The 22,414-nt window shown below is 34.3% G+C and overlaps 1 long non-coding RNA gene across 1 annotated transcript in view; it reads right to left on the minus strand.

Moving 5' to 3' along the window:
* Window positions 1–22,414, minus strand: part of LOC118197650 (uncharacterized) — a 79,801-nt gene that overhangs the window by 52,071 nt on the left and 5,316 nt on the right. Inside the window, exon 2 of the long non-coding RNA XR_004759635.2 lies at window positions 13,894–14,034. This is a non-coding gene — a long non-coding RNA (uncharacterized LOC118197650). The remainder of the gene's footprint in view (window positions 1–13,893; window positions 14,035–22,414) is intronic.

Consider the following 22,414-nt stretch of genomic DNA (forward strand, 5'->3'; position numbering starts at 1 on the left):
GTCAAAATTCGGATCATTTTCAATGAATTGATCCATTATTTCAGTTATGGTAGACAAACTCCTTTTTACAAACGCCATCGAAAGTTCTTTTTGCTCTTCTTCTGAATCACTGCTGTCAACATTTTTGTTTTCTTCTTGTTCAGTTAATTCCTTGAGCTCATCATTAGAAAGACTAGCCGCTGCTTCTTGAATTATTTCTTCGACATCTTCCACATTTACCCCTTCAAAATATGTCTGTACAATACCGCACCAAACAAGAAATACAAGTACACTCTTTCGATATGTATTTGAAACCTATCGCTGCATAATATTTCGGGGAATCCCCGTATGCTGCGAGCGATTTCGTGGAATCCCCGGGTTGAAATAAAAGAGCGCTAAACAGAAACAGCGCTAAACGAAACAGCGTTAAGCGGGGTCTTACTGTATCTCTGAAAAATATCGCAAACGTTATTGCGCAATACGTGCGCCGTAATTCTTCCCTACGTGATATTACGCAATCGGATTTAACAACTACCGGTATTAGGAGAATAAAGACCCTGCTAAAAATGCCCCGTAGAAACCCATAATTTTTTTTACGGGGAATTGGCCTACGGGTACCCGTACAGCTCTGTGGGTACCCGTAGGCCAAATCCCCGTAAAAACCCACAGACAGAAACCCGTACAACTGTACGGGTACCCGTAGGCCAAATCCCCGTAAAAACCCATAGAAAGAAACCCGTACGGTTGTACGGGTACCCGTAGGCCAAATCCCCGTAAAAACCCATAGAAAGAAACCCATACGGTTGTACGGGTACCCGTAGGCCAAATCCCCGTAAAAACCCATAGAAAGAAACCTGTACGTTTGTATGGGTACCCGTAGGCCAAATACCCGTAAAAACCCATAAAAAGATACCTGTACGTTTGTATGGGTACCCATAGGCCGAATACCCGTAAAAAACCATAGAAAGAAACCTGCACGGCTGTATAGGTACCTGTAGGCGAAATACCCATAAAAAACCTGTAAACGGAAACCCGTACGACTGTACGGTTACGAGTAGGCAAAATTTCTGTAGAACTGTAGGCACTATAAACAAAATCCCAGTAAAAACCCATAGCCAAAAATCAAAACTTTATATGCATATCCATTGGCCAAATTTCCATTAAAAAAATGGATATTCCGTAGGTCTATGCCTTGTAAAAACCAGTAAACAAAAGCACGTACACCTATACAGGCACACATACGCCAAATCCTGTAAAAACCACTACACAAAATTCCACAGACCAATAAAGGTACCTCTTGGAAAAATCGCTGCACAAAACCCATAAACAGAACCAACAGCATTATACCATAGTGGAGTATCCATACATAGAATTGTACATAGAACGGGTATCCATATACAGAATCCCTATAAAAAACAATACATAAAAATAGAACTGTAAATCAAATTTCCATAAAAACATAAACCAGCAGAAGTACATAATTAGCACTGATGAAATGTACAGAACTAAATTGCGGAGAAAGCATGTAAAGTAATTTTAAATAAAACTCAATGCGAATAAATAAAAATTTTAAAATATCTAGAAGCCTACGAGCCCGTCCTTCTTAATGCACGTCAATATCTATAAACATATTACAAAATATTTGTATAAATTCTCTTTACAAAATTTTAAACTACCTTTATATAATTCTGAAAATAAAATGAATAGAAAGATAATAACCAAAGTCATGATTCACAACCATCGAATGATATATGTACATATATATATGTAAGAAAAATAAGGAATATGCAAAAGATTAAATTAGCAGCGTAAAATTAATTTTCCTTCTCTATTCTAAAAACAGTAATCTTTCTGCACTGCATCATTTGGAGATTAATTCATGTCATATGACTCTTACATAATTTGATGTTGTAAAAGAACTAAAACTCAAACAGCCAATAGTAATTTTACAGCAGTATTAACTATCAAAGACGAGTAAAAAATGCATCGAGAACCAAAATTAACTCGGTCTGAATTAAGATTTCACCCTTAACGTAACGCATTTGCTTTTTACGCTTTGTATTAGCTGGATTGCAGTCTGTCTGCTCCTTGTTTCTTACTACACATTTATCAAAAATGTTAATTTTTGGAATAGGCATAAATAATGTGCCAACTTGTTTGTGGCATATTTGCTGAAAGAAAAGTTGAATTAAATCTACCTCGACTGCCAAATTTCTTATTCATTGTGGATTGGAGTTTCAACATCTCTAAGCCATCAAAATTCTTGCTGTTCATTACGGATTCAGCTGCTTGTATTCGACTACAGAATCTATTACATATATATATATATAATATCATTTCATTTGATGGTTGCGAATCATTACTTTGACTGTATATATATTATTGATTTCATTATAAATATATACATATAGTACTGTACCTCACTGCATATATTTGTATTTCAGTTCTTTAATTGGGAAATTAAACAATTGTATTTAATCACATCAGCTTGTTTAACAATTTGATACCTAATGAGAAATGTATTGCCAAAGGATGGTACTTTCTAGCATCAGCTTAAATTTTAAGTTACCTACAATGCACTAAACCAAATTAAAAAACAAAACTAGAAGAAACCCAAATTTTCAGGAAGAGAAACATTATTAACAAGCAAGCAAAAAGAATATGGGACTTGCAAATTAGAAACTTAACATAGAGTTCAAATTTAGCATACTTGCTATCCCCTTAAAGATCGCTTACCGATGATAGTAACACCCTGCAGCTTATTATGACATGCATACACATAGATGTTTTGCGTGGAAGAAAGGATGAATCCAAGAATATAATGTAGTGAAGAAATGATAATATACAAACACTGTGTCGACCCCTTATTACAATACTTTGAATGTTACCTGTATCTCTCAAAAGATAAATGAAACATGAAAATAACATATAATAAACTTAATAGTACCCAAAATACAATAAATTATATTGTAACAAAATGAATTTTAAAAAATTTACAAGTTTCAACAAATACCAATTCTCAACGCACAGTTCGGGAATTAAGAAAATATCTCATAGCATATAATGTTTTATTCCGTATCTCACTTTTAGTGCTATATAATCTTCCACAGATTTTATATAAATAAAATCTATAACATAATGGGCATTTATAGTATATGTAGTTCTTGATGTAAAAAAGATAAACTTTCGTACTGTAAAAATTCCATCTATGTGAATAAGTATGAATATACTCATATACACATAATTATACTAAATAACTAATTTAATGAAACTAAATTCCTATAGAAAAATGGGGAAAGTGTAGAATCGCCCACTGCTTGGCATGTTTTTAAGAATTGCACATACTTGGTATCCATGTACACATCGACCTATTTTCACTTAAAAAAACATCTCAGAATTGCACAAAAATGCCATTGTGCACTCCCTTGACTTTATTCATGTACACATCAACCTATTTTCACTTTAAAAGTCAAAAGAAAATTGACAAAAATCCAATTCCTTTTACTTTTGTACAAAGTGCCAAATAAATAAGTGGGTGATTCTGCACTTTACCCGAAAAAATATATAAAAATACTATTTACCTATATATATTAATAATTTATTATTACACAAGGTTTTTCATATATCATCTCAAGGGAACATAAATTTAATTAAAGCGATGCATTATTGGAATAAATTTGAGTCAGTGTTTTAGGTGCAAGTTATTTAGGTTTCTATTGTAGAAAGAATACTTGAAATAATGTATAGAAATATTATTTTGAACCATAAAAATTCTCAATAGTAAAATTTAAAGTACTGAAAAGGTAGCTATTGTTTTTGATAGTAGATTATATAATATAAAAATACCTCATGCTAAGCATTTTCTGAAATTACAATGCTAAATGAAATTGATATAGTGCAGTATTTAGCAATAATAACTTTTTGTAAACAAATGTGGCTATATTCGCTTAATTGTAATGACAGTAATTTTAACTGCATTTGTATAAGGCTGTACAGAAGATTTATTTATATGGGTTTTCATCTGCAGAGAACAACCGGATTCCCTGTGGAAGTGATTCCGAATATAATGTTTAAATATTACTCTAACTATATTTGAAAGCAATGCTATAACAGTGCCCTTATAAGACTCATGATCCGAAAAGCTTTGGTTTTAAATGTCTCGTAAAAACTTTCAATTACTTCTGCAAAATTCATACCCACGTAAAAATTACTACACCGAAGTCAATTGATTATACAGCAAAACGTTCCTAAAACAATCAACTCCACAATTCGAGATAATGCGAGTTTCCTGTAGCCTGACAAAACTATGAATGATTTTTAAGTCCTGTTATTTAATTATTGTCCTGACAAATGTGCCATTATCAGAGGTTGTCATTTAAGAAAATAACCACTATATGAGGTTTCAACTAAATGTAATTTTTTTCAAATAAATAATTCACTTTTTATACTCCCAAGACTAGTACATTTAATATTACATAAATCTTATTCACAAATCTACTTCTATTTCAAAAGCAATTTATGAAAAACACATTTGAAATTTTCTTCATCAAACTAATAATAATGAAAATTAAAGTATGCATAAAAATGATTATATGTGTTTTAACAAAATAGCACAAAATATTTAATGTAAAAATGTGGTTCTAGTCTCATACTTGTAAAGAAAAATAGACCAAAAAGAAAAAACAATGTAAGCTACTATGATCATCTAAATTTTCACATAATTTTAGTAGTGGAAAAAAGATTCCTTAAGCTTGTATGTCTTGTCTACCCCATTCAATAAGTAATAAACACATTAAATACTTCAATGTTTATTTCATTAATAAAACTTACTTTTTTGCTCGCGAAATATAATTAGTACATTTTTTAAAACATAAAAAAACATTCTTTTTGCTCGGCCACATCACATTAGTCGAAAAATTCAAAATTGAATCATGCAAGATCATTTTTAAGTAAGGTATGCTCAAATTTATTAGTACATAATATTCAAATGATAAAGCATCTACATGAACAAGCTTTAAAAAAGTATTTCTAAACTGTAATCAAAAAAATAAATTTTCCAAAATACAGTTTCAGTAGAATGCAAAAAGTACATTTCTGCATCTGCACACTGAAACAAATTATCAAGCCTGAAATTATCACTTTTCAGTTTTTAAGCACATTGTTTTTCAGGATAAAAGTAAAGATGGAAAATCAATTTCATGCTCAGAAACTCCATTTCACAACTAGTCAGTTATCAGCAACGTTCTCTCAAACATTAGACACGATTACACGTGCTTCATAGTCAGTGCTGGTATTTTATTATTTATTATTAATTTCTAAACAATAAAACATAGTAAAATTTGTAATACTGTAAAGCATAGTAAATAATATATTGCATTACTACAACCACGAAGAAAATAACACCACCATCGCACAACAATAACTAGGGCGGCGCCATATTGCTTGTTTGGGAAACTTCTGAGAGTGGGGGAGGGAGGGGGAATTTTTTTCGTCACGTCAGCGTTAACAGAGAGAAAAGTTTTGCGATTGTGAATGAACTTGTTCGCGTTAAAGAGATGTTGGTTGATACCGGTGTTTATTTGTAATATCAGAAATGTAAGTGCTTATGTGTGTGTATTCAGAGAACCAACTTGTAGCAAAAACCACCTCCCTAAGACGACCGCCTCTGAAAGAAACCAGTATTTCTGAAAACATAAGTATACTTTGTTATTGAATATTCCCTCTGTAAGGCGACCATTCACAAAGAAAATTCTGCAAGTGTATCTGGTCGCCTTAGAGAGATTCATTCCGTAGATGCAATCTCCCTAAGACGACCACCTCTAAAAGATAAACGTATCTCTGAGAACGTGAGTATCTATTGGTATTGAGCATCACCTCTCTAAGGCGACCACTTCCAAAGATGAATTTTTATTTGCGGCTGGTCGCCTTGGAGAGACCTCGTTGTGTGTGGTGTATATGATTACTGTTATTGTTTCTGAAAAAAAAATTAAATAAAAAAAATAGCATATTTAGTAAAAATCCTCTCTAAAACGACCACCTGCGTTTACAGGTTACTCTGGTGGTCTTAAAGAGATCATATTTTCATTCTGTTAATTTTATTGTTTACAAGAAGTATATTAACGTCAGATAAAAAAATAGCACAAACCCATATAAACCAATAGAAGATTTATTATTATATTGATACCAGTAAGAAAACCAGGAAAAGTCAATATAAACCTATACAAACCAGTACAAAGTTCTGCCATTGAATGTTGGTTGTATGGGTGTCAATTGATACCAGTAAGAAAAACCCACAGAGATCAATAGAAACCAGTAAAAGTCAATAGAGACCATCAAAAATTCTATAGGTACCAGTAGAAAGTTTTACTGGTTTCTATGGGTCATTTTGAAACCAGTAAAAAAACCCCACAGAGACCAACAGAAACCAGTAAAAGTCAATAAAAACCCATAAAATCTTATGGGTACCCATAAAAAGTTTTACTGGTTTCTATGGGGCATTTTTAGTAGGGGAACTAAATAACTGGAGTGTTTTTAATTCTAATTTTCAACAGACGGCGTTAAATTTCCGGAACAGAATCATTCTTCGCTTGGGTTGGTAGACCGCAGAACTTTTAGTCCTATTCAATCCAGATTGGAAAGTGACCCCCCCCCCAAAAAAAATAAATAAATAAAATAAAATAAAATAAAATAAAAAAGGTCCGTTGCTTGTTTTGCAGCGAACTGTAACAGTTTCAGTATTCAAGATTTTGCTCCCAACCTTCGTACTGTATAATGTATTGGCCAAAAAAATGAAATTATTTTGACTATTCGATTATTTTAAGACATTTCGAATATTATTCCTTAGAAAGCTAATCTGTGTTAAAACACAACCATTTTTGGAAGTTTACTACTATACTTCAGCAGTTACTCCAACTATGTTATTATAAACATTCATACATATGCTTATGTATGAATGCGAATATCATATCAATAATCATAATAAACGCGAATATGAACTGACCAAGAGGAACGAGAATGCAAATTTTTAAGATCTTGATAGAAATTCAAGCGTGTGTAGTATATGGGTGGGAGGAAAAGAATGCCGAATGCAGCGGAATTTTCTACTGCTTTCGCAATTCTTTGACCAATAGAACGACGGGCACCTGTCTGTACTCTTCGTGCACACCAAAGGTTATGTTAATGCAGAGAAAGAGGGAAAAGCTATTTCCGGGAGTATGACTCACTATCTGACATTCCATATTAGACAGAAGAGCTGTTTGCTTAGTTTCGGCTTTGGTACGGGGGAAAATAGCGCGTTCATTAAAAAAAAAAAAAAAAAAAAAAAGCACTAAAAGCAAAAAATAAGCACTAAAAACAAAAAAAATAAGGGCTTTAAAGAAAAAGTAAGCACCCATAAGGGCCTTTATATTTTATTTTCAAATATAAGGACTTATAAGCACTTATAAGGACCGCTACGAACCCTCTCTATGTTTTCGTTTTCTAACACATGCCTCGCGTTCCTTAATGCGAAATTTTAAGTCTCTCTTAGTTTGGCGAATGTAAATCAAACCACATTGGCAAGGAAACCTGTAAATACCTGAGAAATTTATATCCATAATGGGTCCTTGAGTACAGAACTCGGAATTTTATTGATTGGAGAATAAACGACTTGAAAGTTAAATTTCTGTAACATACGTGCAATTTTATAGCTAACTGAGGGAAAGAAAGGAATGCTAACAGAATTTTTATCACCTAAAACAAAAGTGTGCTTTTTGGTGTGTTGAGATGAGAGTTTTTAACTACTTAAGTAATGATGTTGCGTGAAAAACTCTTCTCAATAGCTACTGCTTTTAAATAATTTAGTTTTTGATCATCTGAAGTTTGGTAAAACCATCGAAAATAGTCCTGGGAAATTTTCAAAGGTAAAAGTATAGTTTAGGGTACCCCTTGGCGAAACTTGGCGATTTTTTGCGGTACATGGATACCGATTTTGTGCAATTCTTGACTCATTATTTTGGCTTGCCAAGCGGCGATTTTTGCGCCAAACATCGCCGCTACACAAAGACAAAATAACAAGACAAACGATTGCACAAACTCGGAATCCATGTACACATCGACTTATTTTCACTTAAAAAAAAACCTCCCGAATTGCACAAAAATGGCATTGCGCACTCCTTTGACTTTATCCATGTACACGTCGACCTATTTTCACTTAAAAAATCCCCAAATTGCACAAAAATGGCATTGCACACTCTTTTAACTTTATCCATGTACACGTCGACCTATTTTCACTTAAAAAAATCCTCAAATTGCACAAAAATGGCATTGCAGACTCTTTTAACTTTATCCATGTACACGTCGACCTATTATCACTTAAAAAAATCCCCAAATTGCACAAAAATGGCATTGCACACTCTTTTAACTTTATCCATGTACACGTCGACCTATTTTCAATTAAAAAAAAATCCCAGAATTGCACAAACTTGCATTGCGCACTCCCTTTACTTTGTCCATGTACACATCGATATATTTTCACTTAAAAAGTCAAAGGAGCACCAAATTCTACAATATAGGCAAACAAAAAATACATAATCTCAATAAAATACATTTTAAACCAAATAATAAAATAACATAAAAAAAAAGACAAATATGCTATACATTTAAGCACTACCAAAAGCAAATATTTACTTACCATGATTTTCGAGTTCGCTTCGTAAGCCCAGAGCCACGTAAAAATCCAAATATCAATCATACTCAAATGACTTTTTTCAAACCAGGTACTCTTTCTGAACTAACGCTTCACATGGTGACCATCTGAACCTTTTTTCCTACAAACCCATTCAAATCCATCTAAACGGTTTTAACACACACCACAAAAGCACTTACAAAACATCCCATGATTCAAAATTTCCCAGAATCATGCACCCGATTACGTCACAATAGGGTTTCCATAACATTCAACTACTCAGGCTACCATAAACGAAACAACAACTTGGCGATCGCCATAAAACATGGGGTACCTTAAAGTCTACTCTACCCATTTTCAAATATAATGCTGATTTTTGTTGTTTGACTTCTAAATTAGATACCAAAGTTTACCACATTGAAGCCATTCTCCTACAAACCCAAATGCTGGCACTTATAAAAGTGTTTATTGGCAGAGCACAGCAATTGCAAAGAAAATATACTACAGAACAAACATGCAATAAAACGAAACACTTAAAATTTTGAATTAACATTTAGAATTAACGTTACAATTACGAAGACGTAATAATATGTAATGTATTCTCGTCATAGCTGGAGATCGACTAACTGGTTAAAGTTTACTGACTAAGTTGTTCTCTTCGCCACTAGATGGCGTTTGATCCAGCCAAATAGTTCTGTTATAACACGAAATGGAGATAAATTTTTTATGTTTGTTTAATCATATTTGACAAACTCTCTGCATGTCTCTGATACAAGACAAACATCTATCATGAAGAAAATTTACTTGGACATATTTGGAAAACTAGCTAGTGTGACAACTATGGTAACAACTATGTTACAAATAAAAGGTTAGGTTAGGTTATTTAATTACGCAAAGCCTCAATGGCTATCTGCTTAAGGGGAGGGATGCCTTCGTGGAGGACTTTCTAAGAAAAACTGGCTCGTATACACGTTACACATGAGGAAAACCACGAAAACACCCATGCAGCCAGCCCGTTCGCGGGATTGGAACCTCGGACCGAACTACCAGTGTTCAGCGTCTTTACCGCTCGGCCGCTGGTGGGCCACTATGTTACAAATAAACGTAATCCTCTCTCAATTGTTTCTATCAACGAGACAGATTGCTGTTGCCACAAAAACAATTAATTAGATCATTTTGCATTCATATGTGTTATTTTAGTGGACATTTATTACACACGACACTGTATGTATCCACATGACACTTTATTATATACAAGACACATCATCACACGGTACGAAAAAGCTTACAAAAGCACACGTGCAACTCCAACGACCAACACTTGCAGTCTGGCCACGTCCACCAATCAGCCAAATCTAAGTTCGATTACGATTCAGTTCTCGATACACCACAACCTGAGTCAGAATTTGTTGCCAAGACTGTCGTTGACCCCACTCTTCAAATTTAATTCCATGTAAAAACTGATCCAAGTCAGTATATTCGCTTTGGAAAAGCTCCGCGTAAGTAACACGTGAAGTTTTGCTTGTAAGGGTATGAAGCATGTGTTTAATTTACCGAAGTGTAATGGATAATTCAGTCACTGTTCTGCTTAGGTCCTAGAAAAAGTAATTCTTATATTTTCAGGACGTTTCCATCCACAGAATTGAATCTTCATACATTTTTTTGCCTTATTTTAAAAATGAAAATGCCGCCCAAACGGTATAGTCGATAGCGTCGCTGACTATCGTGCCGAAGGTCTAGGGTTCGTATCCCGGAGAAGGCATGGATGTTGGTAAATGTATAGCGTCGGGGCGGCATGGGGCACTCTAAATATGCGACTAGCCGAAAGTCCTCTTGTGTGGTTTGGTGAAAGGGGAGAGGGGTGGACTCTCGGATCAGACCCCCCGGGGTGCCCTCTATCAAAATTGGGGGCGGAACTGAGCCAAATCGCACTATCACCTGTCAGGTACTCAAGGCTGTTGCCAACGGTTGGGATATTCTAGCGCTCCTTGCCACAAAGAATTTGTGCGCTATGGTTGACTACGTCAGAGAAGTGACAACAAAAATGGAAATGGAAATACCCGCCTAGAAGCAATATTTATAGAAACTGAATATGTAGGCACCTTTTCCAAATATTTGTGAATGGATGTAGAGCAGTATAGGTGCAATAAAATGAATATAAAATATTATTTCGTGTTGACACACACACACAAACAAATTAACATAAGCACATAACAGCTCACTTTACAGCCCTTGTATTTTTACTTCCTTGTACGAAGTAAAAAGGAAGTATTGTAATAGCGATAAGTTTCACGCAGCATATTTCAACGAAAATATCCATTTTGACCGCTTTCAAATGCAATTTAACGATGTTTTTGCGTGATATCTGTACGCAAGGACAGAATAAAAGACTCGTTTCCTCCAAAAAAATTATAAAACTGCTTTAAAATGAATTCTGAAGAGAATATTTCGTGGCGTATGTACGTATCTCGCATAACTCAAAAACGAGTAGCCTCAGAACGTTGAAATTTTGTATATAGGACTGCTATAACATGTAGATGTGCACCTAGTATTTTGGTTGCCATCGGCCGCACCAAACGTATATAAATATATTTATATATATCTCCACTCTGTTACCCGGCTCAGTAATCTCAGTTTCTGTTCTCTTATATGTTTGTAAATTGTGCATTTTTTCTTTAAAAATGATTGAATTTTGTTGTTTTTATCATCCGGTTAATGGTTTTATGCCTTTAGTAAATCTGTATGCAATATTTTTAGAATTATCAACAATTCAAAAGTTGTTTAAGTGCCGCTAAGCCTATTTTGATGGCGGCCATTGCTTGTTTACATTTAAAACAGCTGAGTAGTGAATGTTTGCTAGAGAAACGTAGCTTCGCAACAACAAAGATAAACGCCTTCATTTATTATTGCGATTTAAATCATGCTTAATCCTTTCTGGAATTTTTTTGAGGAAATAAGTTTTTATGATTTACTTCATAATTTTTAATATAGATATTTTGACTTTTTATGTATTTTTGCCTTCTCGCGAAGTGAGAACTGATTTAATTGAATGAGAACTACTCAATCTTCTGTGAAAACCTGTTTCATTTTTGCTTTGTTTGCTTAATTTCTTTTATACATCGTTCTAGATTTATTATAGTATTTGAATAGAACATGTGGCAACAATTAGATAATTCTGTTCTTTAAATAATATAAATTTTGTGAATTCTGAGTTATAATAATGAACGAAATATAATACTGTTAAGTGAATCTAGGGCCAGAGTGTCTCTATTGTAAACAAATACTAGAGTGAAATTTAAAGAATGCATTTATTCTACTGTGGTTTATGCGCTGTTGGCGAAGTAGATTTAATTCAATCCCATAAGTTTAAATGAAATGCAAGAAAAAATGCGTATGATTTAATATTCCGTACCAGGAAGTCATGTGGTGTACACATCAGATTTTGTTTTCTTTGAAAACATACAGACTCCCCATGCACCCCATATGTACAACACGGGGCTTACAGAAGTAAGTTAACTAAAACATTAAAAGTTACACGCATAAATAAAACGAACAAAAGCAGAGAACAGCAGGCTGGACTTCACTAAAACAGATAAGTTCACTGGCCAAGTCACTCCAAATACTTTCAAACGTTCTGTAAGCATAATCTAGAGCCATCAAATGTAGGGCATAAGAAAATAAAATGTTCTACATCCTGAGGCACTCTTTTTGAACATTCACGTAAATTGTTTGATCCTAGATTAAAACGAAACGGGTAACTTGAAAATTTACCGTGACCAGATAAAAACTGAGACACTTTAAAATTTATAGACAGGAAAGACTCGGAATGCAGTCTATGGTAAATAGAAGGAAAGAACTTTTTGGCGACCCCAGCATGAAATATATTCCTCATTCCAGATAGCTAAAAGCTTCTTATAATGAAAGTACCTCCAATAAGTCTTTGAAATGCTAATGTTGATATTAATGGGTAAATTTAAGGCATCTTTAGGTAAGAAATCAGCTCTTTCATTTGCATAGAAACCATTCATTCCACATAAGCAAAGCGGATATCAATTCCTCTATTTCTAAGCGAACTGACAGTTACTAGTTTTTCGATAACTAATTTGTCGCAGCTGGTTATACTGTTCAAAAGTTGAAGAGAAGAAAGAGAATCAGAACAAATAAGGTACCTTGAGGATGTTGTCCCATTATCCTTGATCCATTTGATTGCAAGATAAATGCACAGAAGTTCTGCTTGAAAAACTTTGCATTCATTCCGTATACGGTTTCGGATATTCGCTATTAAACGTAATATTTATTTGAAGAGAGCCCTAATTTTTGCCTACACCTTTGTTCATTTGCAATCTTGAAATTATGTAAATTATGTAGCTTTTAAGTTATGTAATTAATGCTTAGCGATTTTTGTGACTGCTGATAGAAATGTAATTAAATATAATACACACGATTCAATTACATTGTACGTTTCTTTAAAAAAATAGCCTTTCGTCTTTCGCACGCGCTTAAACTAACGTCTAGGATCTTTCTGAATTTTTATCGTAGTTTTGAAAGCGATGTATTTTGTAACACTTTGCTTTTTTGCATAATGTTCGATGTTGCACGTGTATGATTCCAAACTACTCTAGAGAGTGTAAAGAATAAGAAATGTATATTAAAAAAAGTCTCTCCATTCAGCAGCATAAAGAGAGCATCACTTATTATTCTCAAGTCACAAATTAAATAACAAATGGGGTTCTGAAACAAAATTAAGTAACGAGTTTAGCAATTAGGGATTCAGGCAGGAAGTTTTCGGTTGCCTTGTTTCGCCTGTGCCAACAACACCACCCAACACGATATTAATATTCACAGCACGCCATGTGTTTCTTAACGAGTTTTTCAAAATTAGCTTCGTTGTTTCCCTTCATCTTCTTTTCCCTTTGGTGCTATGAATAGCATTTGTTTAGAAGTGGAGAAATGGCGAAAAGAAGACATAGAAAAATGCAACTTTGTTAGCTGAGTTCGAATGCTATGTTTACAACAGCTCTATCTTACTCGTCTCTTTCGTAATTTCCACTTTTTGGCAGCATTTCTGTCGTCTTTTGCATTTTCTTCGCAACACTGACTGCTAATTTTATGATGGTTGAAACTTTGATCTGTGTTTATGATGGTTGAAATTAAAACACTTTGAAGCATATTAGTTTTATACTTACGATTGTTAAGATTTGATAGTTAAAACATCTAGCAAACATTTAAACAGACAAAAATGTACTTACAAAATCTGATGTGCGAACCACATGACTTGCTTGCACGGCCTATTAACACATTTTTTGCTGCATTTGAACTTATTTCTTCGAATTTCATTAGAGATTTCTCATTCGATCAATTCAGTTCCTTCTCACTTTGGCAAGGTAAAACTATATAAAAATTTTAAATATCTTCATTAAAAATGGTAAAATGCAAAATACCCTAAAACGCCAAAGTTAAAACAGTTAGAAAAACAATTTTAACAATTTAAATTAAAGTCTGCGCATAAAAATAAGTAATTCCGCCAACGGGCAGAAGACCAAATTTTTGGTGCACAGAGTTAAAAATATAGAGCTCATCGAGCTGGATAACAGACTGGGAATAACATATATAAATAAATTCTATATAATATATATATAACATAGTCTATTTAACATGTATAAAATAAACACATATAAATATTTGTATATCTATCTATCTATCTATACCTATATATATAGATATACGATGTTTTCGAAGTACGATGTTTTCTCTTTGCGATGTTTTCTCCCACGATGTTTTGTAGCACGACGTTTTCACCTTACGTTGTTTTCTCCGCGACGTTTTCGTCCGCGTTGTTTTTGCCGCGATGTTTGCGGCTGTAACCCCAGAAGTTAATGGATCTGTTTGAACTAGCAATAAAATTGGTCATGAAATTGTCGAACTTAGTAGGGTTAGGCCTGAGGTCCTTGGTGTTTATTTCACTAAAATAACTTGCAATTTTTTGTGGCTCTTGACATTCAATAATGTCTGCTTTTTCAGCCGTGTATTTCACTGAAAGGGCTTCTTCCTTCACTGCTGCATTTTTTTTTTTTTTTTTTTTGAATTCATAGAAATTTGCAACTTTTTACTTCTTTGTACGAGGTAAAGAAATATTGTAATCACGAAAAATTTCGGGTATCAAATTTCAACAGAAATATCCATTTTGACCACTATCGAATGAATTTAAGGATGTTTTTGCCTGACATTTGTACGTAAGAACAGAATAAAGGGCTCTTTTTCCCGAAACGAATTATAAAATTGATTTAAAATTGATTCAGAAGAGATTTTTTTCGTGACGTCTGTACGTACGTACGTACATATGCATGTATGTGTCTCACATCATACAAAAACGAGTAGCCTCAGAACGTTGAAACTTCGAGGGTGTTTCAAATGCTGTGAGAAACAAAGCGATAAAAATGAACGTTTTCCTCTTCCTCAAAGCCAAGCCACCTGCATATCCCTAACCTCACAACTTTCTCTTTCTTCGAATAGCAACAGCTTCAGAATTCATCATAGCTTTAGCCTTGAATAAAGTTCCATCTTACAATTCAATCAAAGAACTTAATAGAATCAGAGATCCCCTTCATTTTATTTACTGCATGATAATTGGACACAAATATAGTGTCCTAAGTGATCTTTTTTTATGTGTTCCTGGTTCTCCATGAACTATGCGTCATACTTCATTTGCATTATTCTTTCTTTAGAAACTAGAGAAATAGGATGTGAAGATTAAAAAAAAAGTAATTTAAAAGTGTTTTTCTCTTTTCTAACATGGCTAGAATCTTAGCATCGATGATTTTAAATATTGGTAATTTCTCAGTCAAAATTTCAGTAATGTGGGAAACTACTGTTAAGAAGAATTCAGTTCAAGATATTCATTAATGTCCATTATACACTGACTACCAATAAGTATTTGGACACCTATGCAAATGACGATATCTGCGGTCCTAAGGTACTTCACGGACTCCGCCGGTATATATCGTGTAGGAAACAGCATCGGCTTTAGTCGCATGCAAGTTGCCTCGCAGTTCGGAGCTCTCTGATTTCGAGAAAGGTATAATTATCTGGTATCACAAATGTGGCCGATCCTTAAGGGACATATCTAGCGATCTGAAGTACCCAAAATCGACAGTGCCCTATGGGATTAAGAAGTGGAAGGTGAGCGGTGATTGTCGGAATGTGCCCCGAGTCGGCAGACTAACGAAACTGGGAGATAGGGACCGACGAGTCCTGTCCAGAGAAATTCGGCAGAACCGCACCCAACCGATGGCCCTCATCCGCGAGGAGTTTCAACAGGCATCCGGGAGTATTGTTTCAATGAATACCATCCGTAAGGAAGCACATCTGCTTGGTTTTCATGGTCATGCTGCTGCCCATAAGCCATTGATCACAAAGTCCAACCGCGCTGCTCGGTTAATGTGGTGCAAAACACATCGAAATTGGACCGTAGATCAGTGGAAACGGGTTCTTTGGATTGACGAATCAAGGTTCACCCTTTACCGTTCGGATGGCAGGGTCTGGGTCTGGCGTCTACCTGGAGAACGTATCCTGCCAGAATGCATTGTGCCAACAGTCAAGTTCGGCGGAGGTGGAATTATGGTCTGGGGGTGTTTTCCCTGGTATGGGCTCGGATCCTTGGTACCCATTCATGGTAAGCTCAACTCCGATGCCTACTGCACTATTTTGGAAGACAATGTGCTTCCTACGTTGTGGCAGTTTTACGGGTTGGACCCCTGTTACGTTCAGGACGACAATGCCAGTTGTCCTGTTTCGACGTTAACCAAGGCTTGGTATGGTGCCAATGGAGTTCATCGAATGGACTGGCCTGCCCAGAATCCAAACCTGAATCATATCGAGAACCTCTGGGACGAGTTACATCGCCGATTTCAGGGGTGCACTACCAGTGCAAAATCGGTGAAGGAACTTCTATGTCTTCTCCAAGCCGAGTGGAAGAAAATACCACTAGCTGTCATACACAGACTTGTGGAAAGTATGCCCCGGAGGGTAGGCTCTACCAACTATTGATTTTGAATAAAGTTAGTTTTTCTTTTTTATCACAGGTGTCTAAATACTTATTGGTAGTCAGTGTATCTGAACTCCAAACATGATCAGGTTCACAATAGCCATACAAAATAACATTAAGTGTACAGGAAATTGGACGAAATCCGAAACGTTTTTCGTTATACTATCATAAACGCGCCTCTCTAAAGTGTACTTTACCATAAAAATAAATCCTTGTCTCAAGATAATTCAGTACCTCTTATAATATAAATGGTTACTTTATAAACATATAAAGTTTGAAATCGTAAGAGAAAGACATACTTAAATGCTTCTCGTGTTTTTATTACGGATTTCATGTGCATCTTCTACGACGTACTTTCCATAATGTATCTTTTGAAATATCGTTTGAATACGGGAATTTCTTTTAATTAAAAATCAAACTATAAATGTATGAGAGTAAAATATTTTAACAGAAAATTTGAAGTAGGTAAATTTCAAAAAGGATGAAAAGAAAAGGGGAAAAAACTACAGAAATAGTGAAAAACACCGTGCGATTATCTTTTATTGTTTAAGAAGATATCAGGTTCTGTGTTCCGCCTTACTTGTTTTGGGAACATTCAAGAACCTGACTCGGAACAGGGAGCTTACTAAAGCTATGTTCAATAAATGTGGGAAGTAGACAAGATACACAGGAAGGGTATACGAAACCCTTTATTTTTCACTCTTTACAATAATTTCCGGACTTCGGAATACAGAGACCAACCACTTGTGGTCTGAACGTAAGAATATAAAAATATTAACTAAACTCTAACTTTACTTTGGAATAATAAACAAGGGCCTACGTGGAAGATTGGCCGTATATTAACAGGAAGCCGTATGTAGTACAGAGAACTGTTAACACTACAATACGTTTAAAATTATTAAGAGGATTAAACCTCTGGCTTGGAAGGCAACCAGCAACCGAGTAAAACTGCTAAGGCAAGCGGCCTGCTTCGACTAACTCCTTCCTCTCTCTCGCTTGGCAAAAAGCCACAACTTAAGTACTTGGCGTTCGCCAGACAAATTTGCATAAATAAGTTAAAGCTTTTAATTCTGGCCGGAAGTATAAAATAAGAAGTGATAGTAAAGATTTAAAATAAAATAAACGTTAGTAAAACTTAAGATGCTTACAAAGAAAACTGAAATAAAATGTACTTGCAGAATACATTTTAAATATCAGATGGAAAAGAAAAGGTTGAAAAGAGTCAATTTCAAGCGACAGATATATAATTTCAGACAAATGAAGAAGAAAAAGCTCACGTCGATAAAAAAACTGCGCATAAAAATAAGTAATATATACATTTAAAATGAAACTGCATAACGTAACTGCGAAAGAAATCTTATATAATAGAAGTAAAAATGAAAATATATTTTCCGAGCACAGATTGAAAGAAAATCAATTTATATTTAAAAGCAGTCAAAGCAGCAGTTTCAAAAGCTTATAATAATTGTAAAAAATAATGCAAAGAAAACGATTAAAAAGAATGTGAATCTTAGACTTACCAATATCACTCAAACTCTGAAAAAAAGTACGTAGAGTTTTATTTTTATTAACTTACTGCTTTTATCTTTACTATCATTTCCACTTTCGCCTGCTTGGACAGAAATCAAGTAACGTATTTAAGAATAGAATTCTCTTACTACTTTCGCTCAATTCTTAGATTTACTTGTTTTGGGTCTCTCAACCGTGATAGTAATTAGTGACTCTGATTGTCGTACCGAAAGGTCAGGGTTCGAATCCCGGAGAAGGCATGGTTGTTTGAGAGTAACGGAGAAGGCAATGAAGTGTAAAATTTTGCATGTATGTGACGACCACCTTCTGTCCAATATTTCTGACAATATAAACACATTTTCGAATCTGAGAGTATTAGTAAATAAATGTATAGAATATCGCCTCTCAAGTAACCACTTCTGAAAGTGACCAATAGTTCTGAGATTATAAATAAATATTGATATTAAGCATTATTTCTCTAAGAAGACCATCTCTATATAAGACCAAAGCTTATAGAATCTTGGATAGTCATCAGAGAATTATTTTTACTGCGAAATTATCACACGACTGTAATTCAATATCAATAACAGATCGCGCGATTGAAAAACATTTTCTGTCCTCTAATTAGGAGAAAATATTTTCCCCTTATGAGGTATTTCTCCCGTTTTCCTAGCGTGCCTTTGTGGTGTAATGGTTCTGCACGCTGGGCCGGTATTTCAGAGGTCCGTGGTTCGATTCCCGGGGAAGGCGGTTGCTAATTTTTCACCTTTCCGGCTTCCCAAAAAATCCTAATGTCTCTACAGTGGCGCCCGAACTAAAAAGGTGTTGGATGAGGTATATCCACACCCAGGATTTATACGATTGGGTCCCCTTAAAAAAATTTATCCTTTAAAATGGGGAATAATATAAGATATTTCTCCCGATTTCCTAGCGTGTCTTCGTGGTGTAGTCGTTCTGCACACTGGGCCGGTATTCCAGAGGTCCGTCGTTCGATTCCCGGCGAAGGCAGTTGCTAATTTTTCATCTTTCCTGCTTCCAAAAAAATACCTAATGTCTTTATACCCAAATTTAAAAAAAAATTCGTTTCCGTAATTAAAAAAATATATATATTTATATAATTTTACCTATATTTATAGTAGGGTTTGTAATCTAAGTAATTATACATGTAATTTATACATTTTTTACAAAAAGAAACATATGTTATTTAGAATTTAGCAAATATTCTAGAAAATGCTAATCCAAATCTTTTCCATGACTAAATAAATTTTTAAAAACGTCAGAAAAAATACCAGTTAAAATTAACAAAATAACAAGAATAAATCATCAATCATATCAATATTTTTATTGTACAGCATTTAGAAACAACTTAGTAAAATACATATAAAAATTAAATAATGTGCAAGTTTCAGATGTGCAATGTCAAAAAATTAAAACTCGTAAATTTGAGAAAAAATATCCTCAGAATGTTTGACAACCGAAGTCCTCCGGGCAGTACAGTATGAATGTCCTTAGGATGTGAAATTGGTGAAGTCCTCAGGACATCTGAAAATCAACACCTTCAGGACATCCTCTCCTATCCCGGGACATAGCGACTTAAATAAGACATCCTCAGGATGTTAAATTACGATTTCCTCAGGACATCTGAGAATCAACATACTCAGGACATCCTAAGTATGTCCCGGGATATTGCGACTTAAATAGGACATCCTGAGGATGTGTTGTGCTATGGGGATAGTGTCTGTGTGGCATTGAGGTACTTTAAATATGCGGTAAGCCAAGAATCCTGTCGGAAGATTGGTGATGATATAAAGAGGTGTGGGGGATCCATGGATCCGTCCCTCCGGGGTGCTCTCCTTCAAAATTCGGGGGGGTGGAGTTCAGCAGAGTCCGTACTATCACCTGTATGGTGCACAAGATGTAATTTGCTCGGACTGTATGGTAGCTCGCATAAAAGTTTCGCAAAGGTACTATTCCAAGCCTTCATTAATCCTGTTAATAGCACGCACAGATCATGAGAAAACTCTTAGTATCTGTGATACTGTAGTTACTAAAGAAAGAAGTCAATATTGAACGACAATACTGAGAGTTAATCGATAGTATTTTCTCAAGAAAGAACACAAGGAAAAAATATTGAGACTGAAACGGTAACTGGATGCTGAGGATACGTTTTAGTATCTGTGACATTGTAGTTACTCAGACTATATTATGACTAAAATAATGGCTACTCAAGAAAGAGAATACTGAGACTAAAACGGTAAAAAGATGCTGAGAAACCTTTTAGTATCTGTGACATTGTAGTTACTCAAGAAAGACTATATTATGACTAAAATAATGGTTACTCCAGAAAGAGAATACTGAGACTAAAACGGTAAAAAGACGGTGAGAAAACTTTTAGTATCTGTGACATTGTAGTTACTCAAGAAAGACTATATTATGACTAAAATAATGGTTACTCAAGAAAGAGAATACTGAGACTGAAACGGTAAAAAGATGCTGAGAAAACTTTTAGTATCTGTGACATTGTAGTTACTCAAGAAAGACTATATTATGACTAAAATAATGGTTACTCAAGAAAGAGAATACTGAGACTAAAACGGTAAAAAGATGCTGAGAAAACTTTTAGTATCTGTGAGATTGTGGTTACTCAAGAAAGACTATATTATGACTAAAATAATGATTACTCAAGAAAGAGAATACTGAGACTAAAACGGTAAAAAGACGGTGAGAAAACTTTTAGTATCTGTGACATTGTAGTTACTCAAGAAAGACTATATTATGACTAAAATAATGGTTACTCAAGAAAGAGAATACTGAGACTAAAACGGTAAAAAGATGCTGAGAAAACGTTTAGTATCTGTGACATCGTAGTTAATCAAGAAAGACTATATTATGACTAAAATAATGGTTACTCAAGAAAGAGAATACTGAGACTAAAACGGTAAGAAGATGGTGAGAAAACCTTTAGTATCTGTGACATTGTAGTTACTCAAGAAAGACTATATTATGACTAAAATAATGGTTACTCAAGAAAGAGAATACTGAGACTAAAACGGTAAAAAGATGCTGAGAAACCTTTTAGTATGTGTGACATTGTAGTTACTCAAGAAAGACTATATTATGACTAAAATAATGGTTACTCAAGAAAGAGAATACTGAGACTAAAACGGTAAAAAGATGGTGAGAAAACTTTTAGTATCTGTGGCATTGTAGTTACTCAAGAAAGACTATATTATGACTAAAATAATGATTACTCCAGAAAGAGAATACTGAGACTAAAACGGTAAAAAGATGCTGAGAAAACATTTAGTATCTGTGACATTGTAGTTACTCAAGAAAGACTATATTATAACTAAAATAATGGTTACTCATGAAAGAGAATACTGAGCCTAAAACGGTAAAAAGATGCTGAGAAAACTTTTAGTATCTGTGACATTGTAGTTACTCAAGAAAGACTATATTATGACTAAAATAATGGTTACTCAAGAAAGAGAATACTGAGACTAAAACGGTAAAAAGATGGTGAGAAAACTTTTAGTATCTGTGACATTGTAGTTACTCAAGAAAGACTATATTATGACTAAAATAATGATTACTCCAGAAAGAGAATACTGAGACTAAAACGGTAAAAAGATGCTGAGAAAACTTTTAGTATCTGTGACATTGTAGTTACTGAAGAAAGACTATATTATGACTAAAATAATGATTACTCAAGAAAGAGAATACTGAGACTGAAACGGAAAAAAGATGCTGAGAAAACGTTTAGTATCTGTGACATTGTAGTTACTCAAGAAAGACTATATTATGACTAAAATAATGGTTACTCAAGAAAGAGAATACTGAGACTAAAACGGTAAAAAGATGGTGAGAAAACTTTTAGTATCTGTGACATTGTAGTTACTCAAGAAAGACTATATTATGACTAAAATAATGATTACTCCAGAAAGAGAATACTGAGACTAAAACGGTAAAAAGAAGCTGAGAAAACTTTTAGTATCTGTGAGATTGTAGTTACTCAAGAAAGACTATGTTATGACTAAAATAATGGTTGCTCAACAAAGAGAATACTGAGACTAAAACGGTAAAAAGATGCTGAGAAAACTTTTAGTATCTGTGACATTGTAGTTACTCAAGAAAGACTATATTATGACTAAAATAATGATTACTCCAGAAAGAGAATACTGAGACTAAAACGGTAAAAAGATGCTGAGAAAACATTT

Source organism: Stegodyphus dumicola, chromosome 4 (assembly GCF_044657685.1).
Source record: "Stegodyphus dumicola isolate Sdum_Otavi_A_Nest chromosome 4, ASM4465768v1".
NCBI classification, from domain to species: Eukaryota; Metazoa; Arthropoda; class Arachnida; order Araneae; family Eresidae; genus Stegodyphus; species Stegodyphus dumicola.